Here is a 22,498-nt window from a genome sequence, read left to right on the forward strand (position 1 = left end):
TGAAAAAGGGGAGGGGGTAAGAAGGGAGAAGTGCTCCATGATAAATCCCTATTCTTCCTCGATGGCCCAAAAAGCTGTTTCAAGGAGCCCCCCACCTCCTACCAAGAGGCTAGGTTGGACCCTTCCACTGCAGACCCACAGACTCCTGGGCTTGCCCACTACAGCAGTGACCACTCTGGGCTACTACTGTCTGAGGGCTGCCTCCTTCTCTGGCTGAAGAACCTAGGAGGGCAGGCTATCCAGCCACAAGACTACCCCAGCTACTCCTGCGTCGCCACGACACCTCAGGGGCAAGCACAGAAAAGGTGCTCATTAAATGTGCATTGAACCAGTCATCGGAGCTTCAGAGAAAGTTGCCAAAGCTGGAAGCCCCATTCTGGGGAGAATAATTAAAAGCACAGGTACTGATTATAAGAGGAAGGTCAGGACCTGTTTCCTTCGCCATCTGAAAGCCTCTGAGCGGTTTCCAGGAAGACGTGTGGCCAGGGGAGCTCTTCAGGACTGCACCAGGACCAGAGGGAGACAGTTACGCACAGGTGGAAGTGAGTCACAAGAAGGTATGTCAATGATCACAACTTCCCCCAAAGCAAGATACCCTGCCTTGTTTTTCCAGATGAAAGAATTTAAATGGAGGCCAAAGAGTGGACTGGGACCCCTGGATCTCTCATGAAGCAACCCAGGGTAGTGGCTGAGGGTCCTGAAGACAGCTCAAATATTCCCACCCCAGGTCCTTTCTGCAGCAAGTGGCTTCACCACTCTCTGCCTCAGTTTCCTTGTCATTATTATGGGGATGGATATCACAGCAGTGACGTCACAGAGTGGTTGTAAGGACTGAGATCATGCACGTAAAGTGCTTCCAGCAGGGCTTGGCACAAAGTCAGCACCCCTTAATGTCAATTATTATCACTCGGGCTGGGGATGTGGCTCAAGTGGTAGCGCACTTGCCTGGCATGTGTGCGGCCCGGGTTCGATCCTCAGCACCACGTACAAACAAAGATGTTGTATCTGCCGAAAACTAAAAAATAAATATTAAAATTCTCTCTCTTTCTCCCTCTCTTAAAAAAAAAATTATTATCACTCTTCTTCCCTTGAGGGATCAGGCACTTGGCTGGCCAACCCATCCGATACTCAGTTTCCCCTTTCTCGAGCTGCCTCCTCAGCAAAGGCTGAGAGTTGAATGGACTTTCTCACCTTCCTTGGAGAACAGGAGGCTATGTCACACATTTCTGGCCAATGAGATGGAAGTGGAATCTTCTGGGGGGGATTTGGAGAGTATTTAAGCAGTCCAGAATGGAGACATGGCATGGGAATCAATCCTTCCCTGTCTGCAGCTACAGCAGCAACCCTGCAACCACAGGGGAAAGGCCAAGAGAATCTACAGACACTACTCAGCCACCAAACTCATGCTGGCAGTCAGGAACCACCAGGTTTGCTGCTCTGGGAGAGAAATCAATCCCATGGTCATTGTTTGCCAACCTCATTTCGGGCCTCCAGTTGGGAACGCCTGGTCTACAGGAAGAAGAGCAGAAGGCTGGGCCAATACAATGTGCTCCACCTGGGCAACTATTACTAAATAATCTCTTTGAATCAACTCACTTTTAAGGAATCTTTATGGCCACTAAAAAATGGAAAATTGCTATCTTTTGCTACAAGAAAAAGTAACTTTAAAAAAATGAAATAAAAATGATACATTTGGATTTGCCTGGTGTTTCCATGTCTTTTTTTTTTTCTTTAAAGAGAGAGTGAGAGAGGAGAGAGAGAGAATTTTTAATACTCATTATTTTTTTTAGTTCTCGGCAGACACAACATCTTTGTTTGTATGTGGTGCTGAGGATCGAACCCGGGCTGCACGCATGCCAGGGGAGCGCGCTACCGCTTGAGCCACATCCCCAGCCCAGTTTCCATGTCTTGATGTTTGATTCAGCTGAGGTCACAGAGGCCATGCCCAGAGCAGCAGACTAAGCTCACATTCATCATGCTGGGTCCAGATTCATTCATGTACCACGAAATTGACCTGACCAGCAATTTGGGTTCAATGCACTAGCAAAAATTCCTCATTTTTCTCCTTTATGGGAAAAAGAATATAAGATCTGGACATACCTGGCATTTCCACAGGGTTACATCTAGCTATATGCTGAGCAGGGACAATTCCTAAAGCCCTGTTCATAAGTGGGGTGATTTGTCCGACATCTCCCAGCTGGTACTGCCTCAGTCGGGGTCCCCTCTGAGAGTCTTCCCTGACCACCTTGTTTAAATTCCCCTGGCACCTTTCCCTGCACTTTATTTTTTTGTGGTGCTGGGGATTGAACCCAGTGCCTTGCGCATTTTAGGCAAGCCCTCTACCCACTAAGCTACATCCCCAGCCCTGTCCTCTGCACTTCTGCAGCACTCATCCTCATCACACTCATTCTATTCTTATTTCTGGACTGATTTGTCCTGCAGTGAAATCTCAGCTCACTCAGGAAAAAGATTTTGTCTGTTTCATTCCTACAGAATGTTTAAGAGGCAATGCTAGGAATTCACTTGAAATTTGGAACCTTCTACCACATTAAAAAGGAACGTGCTAGATTAAAGCCTGAGTCCGTACAATATAAATTAATAACTGAATAAAGAAATGTAAAGAAATAACTGTCTTCCTTATAGAATTCCAGTTAATACACAGAGATGGGACGATACACAAAATCACCTTTAGGGAGACACTTCAATAATTACTGTTGCAGCCAAGATCCATCCACCAATGGAAGTTTAAGATGCAGGACATAACACAGTCTCAAAGTATCTCCCCCAATGTATCTATCAGTTATAAAGAGAAAGGGTGGCTTGATAGTGGAGACTCCTGGCAGAACCCATCTTAACCAAATGATCCAAAGTGCAAGGTCATGAAGGGACAGTTACAGATTGGAGGAGATTAAGGTGATGTGACAACTGAATGCAGCATAAGATCTTGGAACAAAAAAGGGGCATTAGTAGAAAGAATGGTAAAATCTGATTATTAAGTAATCAGATTAAAAATACTGGACCAGTGCTAATTTCTTGGTTTTGATCATTGTGCTTCAGTAGAATAGGATGGGAACATCAGAGGAAGCTAGTGAAAGGGTAGATAGCATTTTTGAAGTTTTCTGTAATTCAAAAACTTTTTAAAAATTAGAGAGCTAGCCACTTGCAGTGGCACAAAGCTATAATCACAGCTACTCAGGAGGCTGCAGGTTCAAGGCCAGCCTGCACAACTTGGCCAGACCCTGTTTCAAAATAAAAAATAAAAGAGAGCTGGGGATATGGCTCACTGATACAATGTCCCTGGGTTCAAATCCTAATACTGCAAAAGATAAAATAACATAAAAAATAAGAGCTAATAAAAATTATGGTAAGAAGCATCCTTTGATGGAAACCTGGCCCCTACACATTGTCCCAGGATAAACTCCAGGTATCCAGGAAGAGCTCTGGCAGGACAAAGGAATATGATGAGACCCGGTGAACAGCCAAGAGATAGTCCACGTGGATTCACGCAGTTTCCACAGCTTGCATGACTGGTCTCTGCAGCTCAGCCAACCACTCTGTGCCCAGAGTCTGCCTGCCAGAATCTTCTTCCATGTTGTTAGGGTCTCTTGGTCCCTCAAAGATCAAACACCCCCACCAAGCACCTTGCCAAAAGGCTGACATCCTCATTTAGGAATGCCTCCCATGCTGAAATGACACACAGCCCGAGACCTCCTCCACTGCTTAGATTCCATCTCACAGATATGAGAAAGGAGGATGTTCACTAGCAAAAAACCAAAACCCAGAAACCTAAATATAGCCTATTCAAAATCCATAGATACAGGTAGGTATTTGACATCTGTTTATATTTTAATAATATGCAAAGACCTGCATTATATTTTTGACCTACAGAGAAAACAGTACACTAACACAGTGGGGTGATGTGGCCATTCTTTTTTTATTTCTGGGTACTGGAGGTTGAACCTAGGGGCACTCTACCACTGAGCTATACCTTCAGTTCTTTTTATTTTGAGACAGGGTCTTGCTAAGTTACTGAGGGTCTTACTAAATGGCTGAGGCTAGCCTTGAACTTGTAATCCTCCCTGCCTCAGCCCCTGGCACTACGGGGCCTGGTTCTGTATTGAGTATAGTAGCAGTTTCACAACTGAATACCTTTGTCTAAACTCAAAGAACCGTATACCTGAGACTGAGATTTTCTCTATGTAAAATTTCAAATTAATAAAACAAACAAACAAAAAGCAGTGCAATACATTGATTTATGCTTATGAAGACCTCCAAGACACACTGCTGTTGAGGACGGGGAAAGCATGCTCCAGAAGCATCAATATAGCACAGTTTCTTTTTCTTACACAGCAAACTAAAATTTAAAAAAATGTATATATTCGTAAGTAGGATTGTTCCTGTATGGGAAAAAGATTGGCAGGATACCCACTGAAGAGTCAACTGCAATCACTCTAAGGGGAATGCTGGGCTCACGGGTGATAGAAAGACAATGAAGATCACTTCCATTTTTCCTTTGATACCCTTTAATAAACATGTTTAGATATGCTCATTATAAAATTTAAACAAATGAACAGCCACACTGTACTCACCCTTAGTATGTTCTGGAGACTAGTATGCCTTGAGGGTCCCAGGAGAGCCAACTTCAGAGTCTGTGCATCTATGCAGAGAAGGAAAAAAAGAGCTGATTTCTTTGATTTAACTCAGTCATCCTGCTAGTCATTCACATATTCACTCTCATAACAAATGTTTACTGAACCCCTGCTGTGTGCCAGTCACCGAGAATGCACCAGGGCCAAGATAAGCTACTCTCCCCAGGGACCAGACCTTCTAGTGGCAAGGAAGACAATAAACAAACCCACAATACAAGGTTGGGGGCGAGAGTGACAGGGCTGCTACTTCACATGGGGCGCTTAGGGAAGGTCTCTATGGGGAGAGGCTAGTTACCTGAACAGGTGAGTCAGGTTGACTATTTGAGAAAGAGCCTCCTGGACACAAAAATGGCCAGTACAGAGGCCCTGAGGCAGGAGCCAGTGTGGAACACTTCCAGAGCAGCCAGGCGGCCAGAGTGGCTGGTGCCAGATGAGTGAGGGCAAGTGGTGAGAAATGAGGGCAGACAGACGGAGGACCATCGTAAAGGACATTTCCGTTAGACAACTGTGAGCAGAGGAATGACAAAGAAATAGCACTTGTCCTGACTTACAACTTTTTATTATAAATTTATGTCTGCATATTTAATATGGTTAAAATACACACACCATTATTATTATTAGTAGTAGTAGTCGTATTGGACTTGAATCCAGGGGTGTTCTACCTCTAAGTTACACCCCCAGTCCTTCTTATTTTTTGAGACAGGGTCTCACTACGTTGCCCATGCTGGCCTTGAACTTGCAAGACTCCTGCCTCAGCCTCCCCGTGGCTGAGATTGCAGGTGTGTTCCCATGCTACCTCACTTCCTCATATTTGAATGGCTACTTCATAAAAATGAATGTCTTCAGGTTGAGGAGCCATAGTTGATACTGTTCTCCATCACACTCCAGGTACCAGCACAGGACAGGCCCTAAGTCAGGAAGATGAGATCTAAAACAACCCAGAGCCACCCTATATGAAATGGTCACTTGGTAATGCCCCTTACTCCCTTTGTGCTGGTTCTGTCCTGTGCTGACTCATTTCACTCTCCCAGTAGCCCCAAGGGGTAAACTAGTAATCCTGCCACTGTAACAGATGAGAAAACTGAGACGTAGAGGAAGAAACCCACTGGTGGAAACTGCCCTGTCAGTAACTAAAGTAGTCTATGTCACTGGGCATGAACCCAGGCAGCCCTACTCCAGAGCCTGCTCCAGACCCCAGGCTGGCCCAGTTCTATTATGGCAGCGAAGGAGGGCTAACCGCAGGCTGGCGATGCCTCCCTGCCTCACTTCCCTGCCTCACCACCCAAACCAGACCATGCCACGCCAGGCAGTTCCTCCAGAAAGCCTCCCTGAAAGGAAACCCAACGAGCAGCTGCTCCAACTTCTGGAGTCCAGGAGTCCAGGAGAAGCCCACAGGGGTTCTTAACCTTTCTTATGCCAGGGACTCCTGTTGGCAGACTGGTAAAGAAGGGTACAATACCAAGAGTACAAAGGAAACCAATTACAATCAAGTCCTCTGTAAAACAAAACCAAATCTGAAATATGATCCTATCCATGCTTCTTGATCAACACTTCAAATTATGAGATCTAGTGGTGGGTACAATAACTTCAGTGATTCAGAAAAACGAGTGTGACATTTTATGAAACTTGCAATTACTGTAATGTCATATGAAAATATATGTGGCTTCCAGTGTGACAAAGTCACAGGTGTTGCTAACAATTGTGGTTTGTTGCTCTCATTCTTAAGGAAATGCTAGATTTCAGTGACACCATGATCCTCTTCACTTCTACCCTTCTTGAGTCCATACACCCAAGATCAAGAACCTCCTAACTAGGGCTGAGGCTGGGGCTGGAGCTCAGTAGCAGTAGTCTATCATGCACAAGGCCCTGGATTCATCCCTGGCACGGCACGCACACACAGAACCCTACACTCAACTTGGAACAAGGCAAAAATGGAGCAGGTTCCAAGAGGAGACAAAAACTTGGGAGTGTGGGGCAGGTTCAGCCTCATGAAGTTGGTATGGGAAGGGTTCTAAGCGCTGGGTGTTTCCGCCCACCCTGCACCATTTCCCTCCTGGGTCAGCTCTCTGAATCTCCTCTTTTCTCATTCTTGGCATTTCTTATGTGGTTGGGGGGTGGAGGTGGGACTCACCTGGACTGATAATAACGCCACTGTATCACTTTCCCTGTTTCTGGAATGGGTGCAAAAATGATCAATAAACACTTATCCCAGGACAGTGTTGGGACTACAGGGAAGAAAGATGGCTTATCTTCCCTGAGCCTCTGAAGCTGGTTAGACCTACTTATGTTGGTGACTCAGAGCCTGCCTGAGGGTAAACCAACACAGAGGAAAGCAGAGCCCAGAGGTAGAAGGAAAAGGATCCTGGCAATTGCACTGGAAGCCCTAGATCCCACCATTCCGGAAGCCCGTATAAGACTCTCCCAGGCTACTGAGTCCAAACATTTCCTTTTATACAAAAGCAGGCTGACCTGAATTTCTATTTGTTCATACAACCAAATGATTCTGAACTAACATAGAAGGGCTGAGGCAACCGCCATTCTCAATGATTCCCACGGCTCACCACCAGGCCTTTGGGAAAGTAAAAATAAAATTAAAAAATAGTTACTATACATAGAATCAGCAAATACAGAAAAACACACACTTGTAAAAAACTAAAAAATAGCCTCTTGAGCAGTTGCTGTCCCTCAGCTGGTGTATGAAGTCCTAAAAATTTTGATTTTCAAAATGTTTGGCAGGGCAAGGGGGGACCAGAAGCATCCAGAACATTTTCCTTTATCACAAGACTTTCCATTAAAAAAATTCCTGGGATGATCAGGAAGCCTCTGTAATAAACCTCTTGTAAAATTTTAATAGCTGCCTTTAAAATTGCAGCGGAAATTGCTTTTCTGCATCTCTAATTTCTCTCCTTTCTCTAAAGAAATACACATGGCTCTGTAAAGGCAGATCAGCAGTAATGTCAATGGTGCCTTCTCTTGGGCCAGGAACTGTCTCCTGCCGACTGCAGGAGGCTGTGGAGACCCATCAGTCAGGGATCCCTCCCACAGGAAAAGAAAATGCTTGGTTGTGGAAAGGAGGGCTGAGGCCAATAGTCTGGCCAGGACCTGATATTCCAGAACCTCAACTGAGACTACTGGGAAGGGAGGATGCCCTTGGAGTTGTCTTGGCAATCCCAGAATGGCCATGGCGTGGCTCATCTGTCACACACGTTACACCCACAGACCAAGCACTTCACTTTCCACGGGTTTATACCAAGAACAGAATCCCAGAAAAAGAATGGGCATGAGGAAGTCTCCTGGCCTGGCTCCTAGGCCACATGTTTCCTCCCTTGGGCCACAGGGATTGGCTCTGGGAAAGGTAACTGGGCCAAGCAGGGCCAATCAGAGCTGGTCCTGGAAATTTTGCTGTGATTACTGGGTGAGAGAGATGAGATGGAAGGCAGGGAGCTGAGGGCTTCCCAGGGGCAAAGTCCTGATGAGAATACCTGAGCGGTGACTCCATTTACAGCAGTTTCGGGATTTTCAGGTCCCTGAGCCATTAACTTCCCTTTGCAGTTTAAGCTGGGAGATACTGTCACTTACAACCGGAATAACAGAAACATGCAGGGACCTCAAAACTCTACACGGTGCTCATGCTTCATGTTTGAGTGTACATGGCTCTTCCAAAAATTAAATTTAAAAAATAAACTGTCCCATCTTTCAGGCAAAACAAAAATCCACAAAATACTGCACATCTCAAGATGTCAAAGACCTCTGAAACCCCTGTCCAGAGGAACTGAGTGAAGACTACTCTGATCTAGTCTGGCCTCCACTTGCTGGATAAGGACACTGAGGTTTGGGACGCTTAAGTGAATTCTTTGGGGCTCAGTGTCAGCTGGAGAAGAGAGCAGGAGGTTTCACCTTGAACTCCTCAGAGGGTAAGGGCAGGCAGTGAGACTCTAGGCCTCTAGAGCACTGTTTTATCTACACTGGCTCCAGTTTTTTTCTGTTTTATAAAATGGACTTTCAGGGAAGTGTTTGCAAACAGTTCCACAATTTCATAATTAATGTGCTGAAAATCAACCTCCCAAGTAATGGTTCAGTGACCTTGGTTTAGAGCCTCACTGAGACCCTGTGAACAGGCCACGGCTGGTGAGGAGTTCCTGCATTGTGCCTGGCTGGCCAGGGCGCTCTCCCTGACTCCAAGGCGAGGGAGCACACCTGTGCTTTTCCGTCCCTATACTTATAGACCTGACTTTTCTATTCCATCTCATCTCCAATGGAAGGGATCACCCACTCACACCACTCCACACCTGTCACAGTGTGGATTTGGGCCCCCAAAGGCCCATGTGTTAAAGAGGCTTGGTCCTCAGCTTGGTGCTTTAGAAGGTGGTGGATCCTTTAAGAGGTGAGGCCTAGTGGGAGATTTTCAGTCACTGGAGGTGCACACATGAAGGGAAATATGGGACTCTGGCTTACTCTTTTTTGCTTTCTGGCCAACATGAAGCCAGCTTCCTCCACCACACAGTCCTGCCATGATGTTCTGCCTCGCCACAGACTCAAAAGCAACAGGCCAAGTAACCATGGATTGAAACCACTAAATATGAGCCAGAATAAACCTTTCCTCTTTTTAAGTGGATTGTCTCAGACATTTTGTTACAAAACAACTCCTCTTTACCTGGCCCTCCCTGAGGAAGAAGGGATGGTTAATCTAACTGGTCAGAAATTGTGACTGTTACTGGCGCCTGCTTTCAATGAGCAGGATTCCTAGGCTGCTAGAGTCAAGCCAGAGATGGCAGGAGGCTCTTTCCTGTTTCCTGTCGAGGAGCAGGATACACTCCTGGACAGTTCCATGTGACCTATAAGAGGGCCTTGGCCATAGGCATCCTCTCTTGCCAGGTGGTGAGGAGGGACAGCCAGGCCTCTCCTCTCCACAGAGCCAGCTGTGGAAGTAGCTGGTCTAGGCACGTTCGTCTGAGGTGGTGGAGAACTATACCCCGGGTGACCTTCCGCCACAAGCTTCCTTTTTGGAAGTTACCAGAGCTTCACGTTGGGCGCCAGAGGTTTACTTACCCAACTAATAAAGTGGTTTTCTTGTGCTTCATTTAGAGAAGATTCCCACTAGACCTCCCCTGCCCTGTCTTTGAAGTAGTGACTTAGGAAAATATCTGCTCATCCCTGCCTCCACCCACACCGCGACCAAGAAAAGCTGATCTGGGAAGAAAGGAGTTTGCTTTGGGAAAATCTAGGCCCTCAACAGCCACAGAGAACATCTTGCAATTAATCATATTTTCTCTTATGACCTATATTCTATTAATAACCTGCACTAACGATTTAGCACTGGGTCTTTCACTGATGGATGAAATATCGCTCAGGCTGGGTCACTGGCTCTGAGGATCGCACTTCCTCATTTCCTATACCCCAACACCTCACCTGCCTCCAAAGATAAGTGGGCCAGTGCAGGGCCCAGGACATGGAGCTGTGGGGACTCCACTGTGCCAGGGGCCTGATGGCTGTCCTGCCTGCAGCCTAGCCCAGGTAACGCCATGGTGGAGTGGCTTGCAGATAGATCTCTGCAGGGAAGCTGCTCAGGGAAAACACTGTGACCATTTCACATACAGCAGATTGGTCAAAATGTCAGAGTCTGACAACACCAAATGTGCTGAATTGTGGAGTAAGGGGAACTCTCAGTCACCGTGGGTGGGAGTGGAAATTGGAACAAACATTTTTGGAGAGTAGTTTGGCAAGTTCTTGTAAAGACAAAGAGGAACCTCAGTGGTGTGCTTCACTTCTCCCACTGGCTGATGCCAGGGTCCTTGCTGAGCTCCCAGTCCCAAGTGCAGCCTTGTAAATTCTCATTCCAGGTTCAAGCACGGTTGATGTTTTGATTTTACTACATGCCAGGCACCTTTTCAGCTCTTTAAATCAATTCATTTAACCCTGTAACAACATGGAAATTCTACTAGGATCCCTAGGTAGCCCACCAGAAAATGGAGGCACAGAGAGAGAATTTGCCCACAAAAGCTGCACCCAGTAAGCAGGTGGCACAGCCAGGAAGGATCTGATGCAGGGGCTCTGGTTCCAGAACCTCCACCAGTGCAGCAGTGAAGAGCATGGGCTTAGCCTTGAGCCCCAAATGTTGATGGGGCAAAGATCCAAAGGTAAACAGAAGAATACAAGCGTGTTTAGAAGATACACAGAGCACATCTTCATAACCTTGGGGTAGGTCATGGCTTCTCACCCAAGGAATCTAGAAAAGTGCTTGCTCTCCTTCCAGAAAGGATCAGACTCATCTACACAGCCCATTGCCCCTCATTAGTCTGCTTTTTTTTTTTTTTTTTTTTTAAGCTTAGAATGTGGACGTAATAGCTGGATTTGAGAGATCCCTCTAATTCCCCAGAACACTACCCTGCCCAGAAGAGAAGGATGAACCTCTGGCTTCCTGGTGAAGATGGTTGCAGCACCATCCTGTGGCCATGGGGTTCCAAGAGAGAGCAGTGCTGGTGTCAACCTGTCAACCTCTCCCTCCAGGTGCTGTCATGTGACACAAACGACTGCCCGTGTGCTGAGGCGACAACGCCACTTGGGGGTCCTGTTACTTGCAGCCAAATGCATTCCTGGCTGAAGGACCTGCTAGAGTCAGGCTCCAGCAGCCCCAGGCTATGCCCCCACCCTGCAGAGTTGGCTGATGGCCACTGACAAGGGCTGAAAGGTGTCTCAAAGACTTGGCTCAGAGATGAATTTGGAGAACTCAAGATTTCCACTGAGCAAAGTTGTTCAGAGACATCTAGAGAGATGACCAGGCACCTGAACTAATTCTCAGAGGGCCTGAACTGGGAACAGCTTCCTTCTCCCTACAGACTTTTAAGAGAAGTTGGGGTGACTGTCATTTCACAGGCTAAGTCCAGCCTGCTGGCACAATTGCACTGTGGTCTGCTGGCCCCTGGCTCCTGGACTCGGGAAATCCTGCATAGCTTGTGGATCCTTTTTCCTTCTGTCACCAGACATTTGCTGGATGTGCCAACAGTTAAGCCCCTTCCTGCCCTCCTGTAAAAACAGCTTGTCAATGTGGTTTCGACTGCTGGGTGCTTTTCCACAAAGCATTCTCCACATCCCAGCTAATCAGACAGAAGTTAGAACAGTGGTCAATCTACCAAAATAGGTCAGGCTTTATTTTTTAATCCTCTTATTCATAATATATTGAAAGGGAAGAATGACAAAAAAAAAAAAACCGTTAATAGTGAGAAAATCTCTGGATACTTAACCTCTCAGTTTCTTCATCTATAAAGTGGGGATAATAACAAGGGTGTTGTGAGGATTAAGTACAAAATAACTCCATGAAGAGCTGGATGTGGCTTGCAGTAAGCATCTACTAATAAGAGCTATCATCATTCTTATTGCTGGTGGCATGGAGGATTTTCTGGGCAGGTGGGACCTTGGGAAGACCTTCTGGCCATCCAGATAACACAGAGAAAGTCACTGCTCTGATTCTGACTGCTCAGGGAATAAAGGAGGCTGAAGGTCCAGGCCAGTGTAGAAGCTGGCTGCCACGGCCAGGGACTTGCGCGGAAACAGACCTACCATAGTTGCTAACTGCCCACCGTATACTGACTCTTCCCCTCCTTCTCCGCAGTCAGGGATGGTTAACAAGGTGTACGCGGAAGCTGCTGTGGACCTCTGAGGAAAGTTCCCCAACTTGTGGCTGCAGCAGCCCCATTGGGCCATGAAGCCACGATAAGGATGAGAGCTTTGTCACAAGGATGGTGAAGCAAAAAGATTTGAGATGAAAGGATCCTGCTTTTCCTGATGACCATAAAGCTGCCACCCCAGCCCTGGACTGCCATTCTCTGGACATTTTGCTCATGAGAGAAACCACCCTCTGTTATTTTTTTCGATATCCTGGCAGCCAAATGATTACCACTGGAAAATCCCCTTTCCAATGAGACTGGGTCTTACATAGCAGGCAAGCAACCAGGGGGTCCGGCTAGCAACTGCCATCATTTCAGGTGGCCTCATGGTTTAGGACCCCAGGAACCCAACTGTTTCCTCAACACCAATGGAAGCTAGACATGGCGTTTCGCACAGAATGGGACTGGAATCATTCTGCCTTAAGAGGAGGTGAAATGAGAAATGAGAGTTACGCTACGCCATTCATAGCAACTGTTAAGTACTAGCCTGCACTGGACAGGGTGAGCTGGAGGCCAGATACAAAGGACAAGAGAGGATATGGGCCCTGCCATTACAAAGCTTCTGGTCCAGAATAAGGGCCAGAAAATAAATAGGCAAACATGTACCGGGCAGGACACCGCACGAATGAAGCCCAGATCTAAAGAAAAACGGAGAGGGAGGCCAATGAAAAGAACAGGTCAACAGAATGTGCTACGTCCAGACCAGGGAGCGTGACGCCGTCACAAGAAGGAAAGAAGGACCGATCCTGTGTGATACGGATGAGCCTCGAAAACACGATGCTGGAAGAAAGGAGCAGGCCAAACGAGGCCACACGTCACGATCCCACTAACACGATTCCCCAAACTGGCAAATCCACAGGGACAGAGAGTAGATTGATAACTACCAGGGACTGGGGAGGGAGAAGTTGGGGGGTGACTTGTAAAGGGTATGGGGTCCCTTTCTGGGTCAATGAGAACGTTCTGGAGTTAAATACTAGTAATGGTTGTACAACGCGAGAATACACTTAAAAAGTGGTGAATTTTATAGTTGTGTGAATTATATCTCAATTAAAAGTTAGCTGAAAGGCTATATTACTGGATTGGTAATAAAAGTCTCTAAAGGGGAAGGAGAAGGAGAAAAGGAGAGGAGAAGCAGAAGAGGAGGAGGACCCGAGGAGACTGATGAGCTCTGATTCCCATTTTTGAAAAGCCCCTCTGGCTGTTGCATAGAGACTATTGGGGTTCAAAAAAACAGACAGAAACAGTGGGGTGGCTGCTACCCTGAGCCGGCTACTAGGCCCAGGGCCAGGGCAGTGGAATGGAGAGGAGGAGGCTGGTGAGGATCTATTTCAGGTGTCAGACAAACCAGCCTTCCTGATAGACTGCCACAGAGTGAGGGAGAGAAGCCTCATGAGTTTCCCTATGCAGTTTTCTGCTACATTCAAACTATATCCAAGATCAAGAGCAGTTCACCAAAAGCCTATTAAATGAACCGAGTAAACAGTAGAGCACATTTTTGCATTTTCAATCAATATGTGACTTTTCATAGATACACATGTTTTCTGGTCTGAGTAAATGAGGGTTAATGTCATTTGTCAAGATGGAACCTTATTTGGACAAACAGATGCAGCTGAGGACAGTGGCTGTTTTGATCTGAACACAATCAGGGATGTAACTCTGGCAGAGCACTTGCCGAGCGATTGCAAGGCCCTGGGTTCCAACCCCTGCACCACAAAAAGGGAAAGAAAGTACAGTCAACTGAAAATGTACCTGTCCTTAAAATGATTTTAATTCCTAATGTTAAATGTTATTAACTTAAGTCCGTTAAAATTGTGGCACTGACATAACCCTATTTCAAACTGGTCATTTGTTATCTGGTGTGACAAACCTGGAGAGGGCCGACTTCACAGGCAGGAGACCAAGTAGCTACACAGGCCCTCAGCTTGATCTAGTACTCTGTCACTGTCTTGAAAACTGTAACAATTTTATCTTTAAACTTCTTTCTTTCTTTTTCTTTTTCCTTCCTTTCTTTTCTTTCTTTCTAACCCCCCCCCCTCCAGTGCTGGGGAATCAAACCCAGGGCCTTGTGTATATTAGGCAAATGCTCTACCACTGAGCTGCGTCCCTGGCTCTGAACCTGTATTTTTAAGGTGAAGTCCAAGAGCTAATGGAGCATGCATGTGTGAAGGGGATGCACTCCTGCAGCCGCTGCTCCTGGCCACAGCACTCACATGGAGTATTCCCAACGCCCACAAGCACAGGATCTCAGGGGACTGATGACCACAGGGGCCCAGCAAAGGGAAGATAAGGAAAGTCATATCCATAAGAGAAAGTGAGGACACTATCAGCCCCCAGAGGTGCTTCCTTTAGAGCCAAGACTTGTCCAACACAGGAAGAAGGGAATTAGAGTCTAAGCTCTAAAGACCAAGGAGCACTACCATATGCTTTCCTACTACCCACATTTCCCTGAATTAGCCAATCAGGTAGGGGGATGGAAAGAGAAGGATACAGCAACCCACAGTCCTTTTCTTTTTAGTAAGCCACAGAGAGTGTGGCAGAACGGGTACATAACAAGATGAAACAAAACCAGGGGTGGTGGCGCATGCCTGTAATCCCAGCCACTTGGGAGGCTGAGGCAGGAGGGTCGCAAGTTGGAACCTAGTGAGTCCCTGCCTCAAAATAAAAAATGATGGGGCTGGAGATGTAGCTCAGTGATAGAGCACTCCTGGGTTCAATCCCCCAGTGTTGCTTCCCCACTCACCCCCTAAAAAAGAGAGAAACATCTGGAGTGGTTTTTGCAGCCTTTCCATTGTTCTGGTAGGAGTGAAATCAGCGTGCATGTCGGAGCCAGGAAACACCAAGTGTGCAACTTAGTGATTCCACACACAAATGAAACAATCTGCTATTCACATTAAAAACTGGCATGACACAGCACAGACATGAAGGGAAAGTTCATGCTAATAATTTACACTTTTAACTTTTCTTTATATTACCTCAGCCTGACTCCTTCAAGGATCCAGCTCTTTCTGTTTTCTCCTCTCAGTTGCCCAGAGGGTCCCGGCATCTCAACACTGGCTGCCCTCCCTCCTGAGGCCTCGCCAGTCCCTCATCCTTCCCCTGCTGCCCACACCTCTGTAAATGGAGCCCTCACACTGCAGGCTCTTCCACATCCCCAGAGGCACGTCGCCCTCGGCTTCCCTCCAGGATCCCGGCCAACCCTGAAGACACCATATTCCCTGAGCCAGACGACACCACAGAGCCAAGACCGACTGGCCTCCCCCTCAGAGCGGGTCCAAGGAACAGACAAGCCAGTGAGAAGAGCCACAGGAGGGGAAGGGAGAGACGCTGTGATCAGGACAGGAAGGACTCTCATCTCCGTGAGGGGAGGGTACAGGAGGGACACTAGGAATAAAGGCGTTCTAGTCAGAGGCTGGGGAACTCCTTTCCCTATGAGGACAAGCACTGAGCAAGTGAAGCCCAGCAGGAGGCAAGCTGTGACTTACGGGGCCAAGAGTGCCACCCCACAAACCTCACATGCCTTCTGAGGAAACACAAGGCCTTGGAAGGATGTGTCTGCTGGAAGCAGGGGTAGGAAGGGAAGGGGAGGGGGCAGAGTCCCCCAGAGAACAATCCTGGGCTCCTAACTGGAGACCCACGGCGCTCAGACCCCTGGAGTGGTCCGACGAGACTTCTGTGGGGCGTCCACCCACCGCCTTCCTTCCAGATTCGCGATCCCATTTAGGAATGGGGCATGAGAAGGGTCCCTCGTGGCTCCACGTGGTGGCCCAGGGAGGACTGAGGTAGGCAGTGGCTGTGCTGCCAGCTCCTCCAGGCTTCACCTGGAACACAGACCTGATGCCTTGACCCAGCACCTCCGCGGCTCCCGTGTCAGTCTACGAGTGGCAGCCTTGGCACTGCCTGGTCACAAGTGACCAAATCTTGCTTATTTCATTCCACCCAAAGACGGAAGTGGATCAAACTGTTGCCTGTCAAGGTCTGAGAAACCACTTCTCACCATGGCACCTATCACGGGAACACACTAGCCTCTCCCAGACCGAGAGGCCCAGTGAGCAGGAGCCGACGCATGAGCTCTGCGCCCGTCCACCCTCCCCGCTGGGCATCCAGTACCGACTTGCACGTGAAATTGTTTTCCTTTTATTTTGCTGCAGATGCGAGGCAAGTGCTCTACCACTGAGCCACAACCCCAGCCTGGGAGGTCTGTTTTGACCACAGATCAGGACAATGCCAAGTCCCCCAGCTGAATGCTAGGCTGAGTAGACCAAGTGACCCGGAGAGTCTAGAACACCCATCACCCTAAACAAGATGACAATGACTCCTGCCATTCTATTGTCTACAAACAAGATATCATATTAATTTTTCAGAATATTGCTTTCCCCAAAACACATCAAGGACGTGCCTCCAAGTCAGCTAGGAGTGCTCTTACCCTCTCCTTTCTTAGCAGCTGATATTCCAATGATAAAAAAGTGCCATATTTTTTAGTCATTCCCTAAAAAAATGGGCATTTGTTTTATTTCCAGAATTTTTAAATTTAAAAAAATTTGTTGCCACTGCAAACAATACTACAATAAACATCCTTTGTTCTGGGGCTAGTGTGTCTGTAGGGCAGCATCATCTCAGGACGGCAGTGCTGGGGTGAGGACTACCTGTGGACTATTATATTTGGATGATTTCCAAGCTGAGGTGCAGGTATGCATGTAGATTATACACTTTTTAATATTTATTTTTTAGATGTATTGGACACAATGCCTTTATTTTATTATTTTTATGCGGTGCTGAGGATCAAGCCCAGGGCCTCACTCATGGTAGGCCACAACCCCAGCCCCTATACTTGGTTTTTTATTGAATGTGTGCCTGGAAGAACACACCCGAGAAGTCCTGCCTAGGAGGGCTGTGGACAGGGGAGGGAGACTTCTCACTGAATGCTTCTGTGTGTCCTTTTTATCACATGCATGTACTGCTCATCAAACAAAACAAAAAGAAAAGTTTTTCAGAATGTCTTCTAAAAAGGTCTCGGTGATTTGTGTTCTCCCCAGCAACTTGGGAGAGTACTTTCTGAGCTCACTAATGCCCTATATTTTTCTCCTTCAAGGTTGTTTCTCCTTTTTTTTTTTGTACCTAGTGTGAGCTAAACATGTCAAATCTCCCCTTCCTGTGACCTGCGATTGCTCCTAGTCCAAGGCTCTTGGGCAGGCAGGAAGCCAACTCCCAGAGGTGCCAGTGTGGACAGGTGGCCTGGGCAGCGCATAACAGCAGCACAGAAGAGAAAGCCAGGCCAGAGCTGGCGCCAGGTATGCGGAGATCCGAGGACTCTGTGGCAGGAGGAGGGGAAGGCGGCTCTCTCCTCTTTGTGCTCACAGGTCACGTGCTGTGATTTTAAACTCAAGCTGGATAAGCTGCTCTTACTAGCTGAGTGAACTAAAGCTCCCCAAATGCCCAAAGCCCCTCAAAAAGACAGAGGGAGGCCTGCAGCAGCAGCCACATCGTGGGGCTGAACGGATAAGAATAAGGCCAGAGAAACCAGAGGACAAAGAACGTAGGAGAACCCAGCTCACGGACACAGAGACCTTCTCACTGCCTGCAGGACAAGCTCCCTCCAGTGCTGGCCCAGAACCAAAGGCCTGCCCAGCCACTGCTCTGAGCCCGGGGAAAACAAAGCTGAGCTGAGTGCAGAGACTAAGGCAGGAAGGCCATCAGGGTGCCTGGGGTGGGGTGGCTGTAGTGTTGGTTCAAACTCTGGACCCACCTGGGGAGGGGAAAGGGAAGAAGGCATGGGCTTGGCCTCAATGAGAAAGCAGCTCCGGAGAAGGCAAGGGTAGGAGAGCATCAAAGAATGTCAAAATGGCCAGACTCCATATGATCGATGGCCGACACTCCCCAGCCCACCGTGTCCCACACTCTGGCCTGAGCTGAAGTGAAGGGGAGGCTCCTTGCACAGGCCCAATGCGGGGCTCCCGCCTGTGCTCTGGAATGCCTTTGCTCTTGATCTTTTAAGATTTAGCCTCTTGATCTGAAAGAAAATGGGTGGCAACCCGAGAGTCCACTTAGGGGCAAGCCAACAAATTGTGCTAGACACACAATAGACTTGATGATGTTCCTCCTTCTCCCATCCTACAGAGCAACTGCACTAGCAAGGCCTGTTGCCATCACCCACCCAGATCTCTAAAGTCTGCTCTTGACTTTCTAGAAATTATTCTAACCGGAGGATTCAAATAAAAAAGGAGTCACATCAGGCTGCTTTCTTGCTTAAAGTTCTCTGACACCTTGGCCAGGCACAGTGGCACAGGCCTATGGTTTCAGTCATTACAGAGGCTGAGGCAGGAGTCACTTGAGCCCAGGAGCTTGAAGGCAGCCTTGGCAAGGCCTCTTAAGACCTCGTTTTCTCCTTTACCAGCACTCAAATGCTCCCAGCACAGTAGCTGCTTTTCTTTAAGTTTATTGCTGCCCCAGGGCCTTTGTACATTTAGCCCTAGCTAGTCTCATAGCCCACTGCTTCTTGCCACTCAATTCTCCCTGCAACTGTTCCCTCTCAGGGAGGCCTCCCCTGAGCACCCTAACTTAGGTGGCCCCTACTTCACCTTGTTTTTATACCTTGCAGTGTACTTGTCAAAACTGTTGGTTTTTGTTTTTTAAAATCTGTCTCAATGAACTCCATGGGTGCAGGGCTGTTGTTTTATTCACAACGATACCTCCAGACCCTGGGCAGCATGGCACCCACAAGATGCTCAGAGGATATATGCTAAATAAAGGCTCTTGCTGCTTTTAGAAAAATTAAGACACATCTATATATACCCTATGCCTTTTCATTGAGTGAATGAAAAAGAAGACTAAGTAGAGACACATATTTCTACGTGCACAGAAATTTCTGAGACTCAGGCTGGGGCTATAGCTCAGGTGGTAGAGTGCTTCCCTCGTATGCACAAAGCCCTGGGTTCAATCCCCGGCACAAGAAAGAAATTTCTGAGACTCTACCTATCCTCCATGGAATAACTGCCTGGAACAAGCATTAATTAATTAATTAATTAATCATGCCACAGGGACAGACTGGCCAGGTGGCTAAAGGAAAAGCACAGTGTGGCACCCTCACTGCCTCACAGGCAGGGCCCAGCAGAAGAGACCCAGCCTGTGCCCCCCTCTCAAGGTGACTCTGCAAAGGGGCTGAGGGTGAAGGGAGGACTTCACTAGCTTACAAGGCGGACAATGGCCCTTTCCTGACCAGTCAGAGCAGCAGTGGGTCTTCGTTTGTTCCTCTTTTTTTTTTTTTTTTTTGTGGTGCTGGGGATTGAACCCAGGGCCTTGTGCATGTGAGGCAAGCACTCTACCAACTGAGCTATATCCCCAGCCCTGATCCTCATTTCTTAGAATTTATGCAAAGAGGGAAAGGCCTCTGGGGCCTCGGGTCCACTTGTGTAACGTGAGGACGATGGTCCCTATCCAGGCTTGTCACCCAGAAAATACAAGCAGCTACTATGGGCCACACTTGGTGCAGACACGAGGAGTCCAGCAAGACCTCTGCCTTCCCCGAGCACGGGCTCTAAAGAGGATGGTTCAGAAGGCAAATAAACCCAACAGCTGACAACAAGCAAGACAAGGAGAAGCAAAGGCAGGAGCAGAAAATGACAGTGGCAGGAAGGGTTGCTCAGACAGTCCTCTCTGAGGCAGCATTTCAGCCATTCAGGCAGAGACCTGAATAAAGAGATTAAATTTAATTACACCAACACGTACGTACTTGTGGCTGGGTCTGTGCGTGGCTATGCATACGGACATGTACCACACACATGCGCAGACACAGAAGTACTTCATACATATTGCTACGAACATGGTGCCTGATTCCTGAGGTGATGGAATTTGAGAGTTCAGGGTGATCCAGGGGCGACTAGAATTGAAACCTTCACAAGACCTATACTCTCCCTCCGATTTCCGCTGTGCCCTCCTGCACTGAGGATTAGGAATGAAAGGTGTCCTTTCCATTCTAACACCTGACAGTAGCACCTGGTAGACGGGGAACTGCAGGTCTCATTCCACCTTCCCAGCTGCACCGTGTTCCCTCTCAGGGACAGCCCTAACCACAGTGCCCTTTGTAGGACACTTCCCATCTTTTGCTCTGATAAGCACAGTGTCATGAATAACCTTCAGCAAGCGTCAGTCCTCACACCTGGGAACATCTGTAGGCAAAAATCCCCAGAGTGGAACCACTGAGGCAAAGGAAGGGCATCTGCAGAGTCATGCGGGTGACACCATCCATGTCCCCTCCCAAGCATCGGTTCCAGGTCCCTTCCCACTAGCAGTGGATGAGCTGCCTGCTTCCCCACACCCCTGACAGCAGTGCATGCTATGCCTTCTGCTCTGCCCTTCTGAGAGGAGAAAGATATTATCCCAGCATGATTTTAATTGGCATTTCTCTCATGCACAGTGTCGAGATCTTTTCGTGTGTCTAAGAGGCATTTCCTGTTTTTATAGACAATGCCATGGCAATGTGGCAGACATGTCATCTCCCTAGATGGTTTTTTCATGCATGTATTCAAAGCCCTCCTACTTTCCCCGCCCAAACTCCCTTACAGTCCCCAGGCCCTGAATGTCAATGGCTTGAAGCCCGACATTCTGTCCAAACCCAGACAGACAAGCATGACCTGGCCCTGTCTACTTCTTTCACCTTCTGTCATGCCCATCCCCCTTCACACATGACATTTCTGTGTTCAGGTCTTTTAGCTCTTCCCCACCTCAGGGCCTTTGCATGTGCTGTCCCCAACTCATACCCTGAAATCACCACTGCTGCCACCTCTTTCCCAGATTGACAACTCTTACTGTTGCTCTTAGTCTCAGTATCACCTCTCCAACTAGTAGTATAGCGTCTTGGCACCCATTCTTTCCCTCCACAACTGAGCTTGTGTTTACCTGGGAGTTGCTTGTTTAACATCTCCCCCCTGCCACCACACACATGCACACACACTCGACTAAGCTCTATGAGGGTGGTGACAGGACTCTCTAGTTTAGAGCTGAGTTCTCCACCCGGAGCCTGCACAGAGAAGCGAGGTCAGGGCATGTTTATGGACTGACTGACAGACACATGCTCAGGAAGGACAGGGTGGCCTGAGGATGCAGCATGAATAACGGACTGCCTTCTTCCGGCTGGTTCCCTCCTCCATAGCCCACAGCTTAAGAGTCTCCTGGCAACTTTCCCAGATGCCACACCTCCCCTTCCCCTCAGTGGGTAAGGTGCTTCCTCGGGGCACCCCCAGCACCACCCCATGCCTCCTCTCCCCTCGCCCTGAACTTTCTGGACAGTTGTCTGCTGTCCCCCCGCCCTCCTGGAATAGTAAGCTCAATAGGACAGGTTCTGGGGCTCTTGTTCACTGCTTTGTCCCAGCATCACACAGCATAGGGCTGGGCCTGGAGGACTGGCCAATAAATGTTTATAAACAAATCAACAGTATATGTACCTTCCTAGGAGAGGGAATAAACATGATGCACTTGTTCCCAATCATCCATTTAGCCATAGTGCACTCTGCGCCATTAAGGAGGAATGCAGGACAGGTACACAGGGAGCGCCGTGAAGGAAGGAGGCCTTGACCCGGGGTGGGAGTCAAGGTCACTTCCTAGGAGACTGACCTTTGCAAGAAGGGCAGGAGCTGGTGGGTAGAAGAGGTTCTAAACAGAGGTTCATGTGTTCTCAGGCCAGAGTCTGAGGCCACATTAACCCAAGGAAGTCCCCACAAAACACCAACAGTGAACCACGGTCTAAGCATGTCTCTGCTGGGCACCGAGCTACATTCTGGACATGCGCTGATGCACTAGCTTCTCCTCTTACTGCACCCACTTTTCAGCCGGGGAAGGCCCAGGAGAGTGGAGAATGTTTGAGTCAACTCAGCTAATGTCTAGCAGGGCTGGGACATCAACTGGGGCCTAGGTCCCCGGTTTTGCCTTCTCAAGGCTCCAGGATCACTGAATCCTCACCCAAGAGTTCACAGACCTTTGCTGAGGTGAAATTTTCCAAAAAATGTGGCAATGCTATCACCTGTGCTGGCCTAGACTATAAGCAGCAGACAGGGCAGGAAGGGGTGCTGGGAAGGAAGACCAAGAAGAAACAGGCACAGGGACATAAACCTAGAGCCCGACTCAAGATGGCAGAAACCAGAAACACAGAAGCTGCCTGAATGAGCGCATGGCCTGATCGTGCCTGACAGGGAG

General features: G+C 48.1%; 1 protein-coding gene across 8 annotated transcripts in view; it reads right to left on the reverse strand.

Annotated features, from left to right (window-relative positions):
• Sipa1l3 (signal induced proliferation associated 1 like 3) overlaps positions 1 to 22,498 on the reverse strand; it is a 227,942-nt gene that overhangs the window by 124,584 nt on the left and 80,860 nt on the right. For all 8 annotated transcript variants that reach the window (XR_013430795.1, XM_040279412.2, XM_040279411.2 and 5 more), the window contains exon 2: positions 4,590 to 4,657. The gene's annotated coding sequence lies outside the window, so the exon portion shown is untranslated. The remainder of the gene's footprint in view (positions 1 to 4,589; positions 4,658 to 22,498) is intronic.

This window comes from Ictidomys tridecemlineatus, chromosome 15, assembly GCF_052094955.1.
Source record: "Ictidomys tridecemlineatus isolate mIctTri1 chromosome 15, mIctTri1.hap1, whole genome shotgun sequence".
Classification (NCBI taxonomy): Eukaryota; Metazoa; Chordata; class Mammalia; order Rodentia; family Sciuridae; genus Ictidomys; species Ictidomys tridecemlineatus.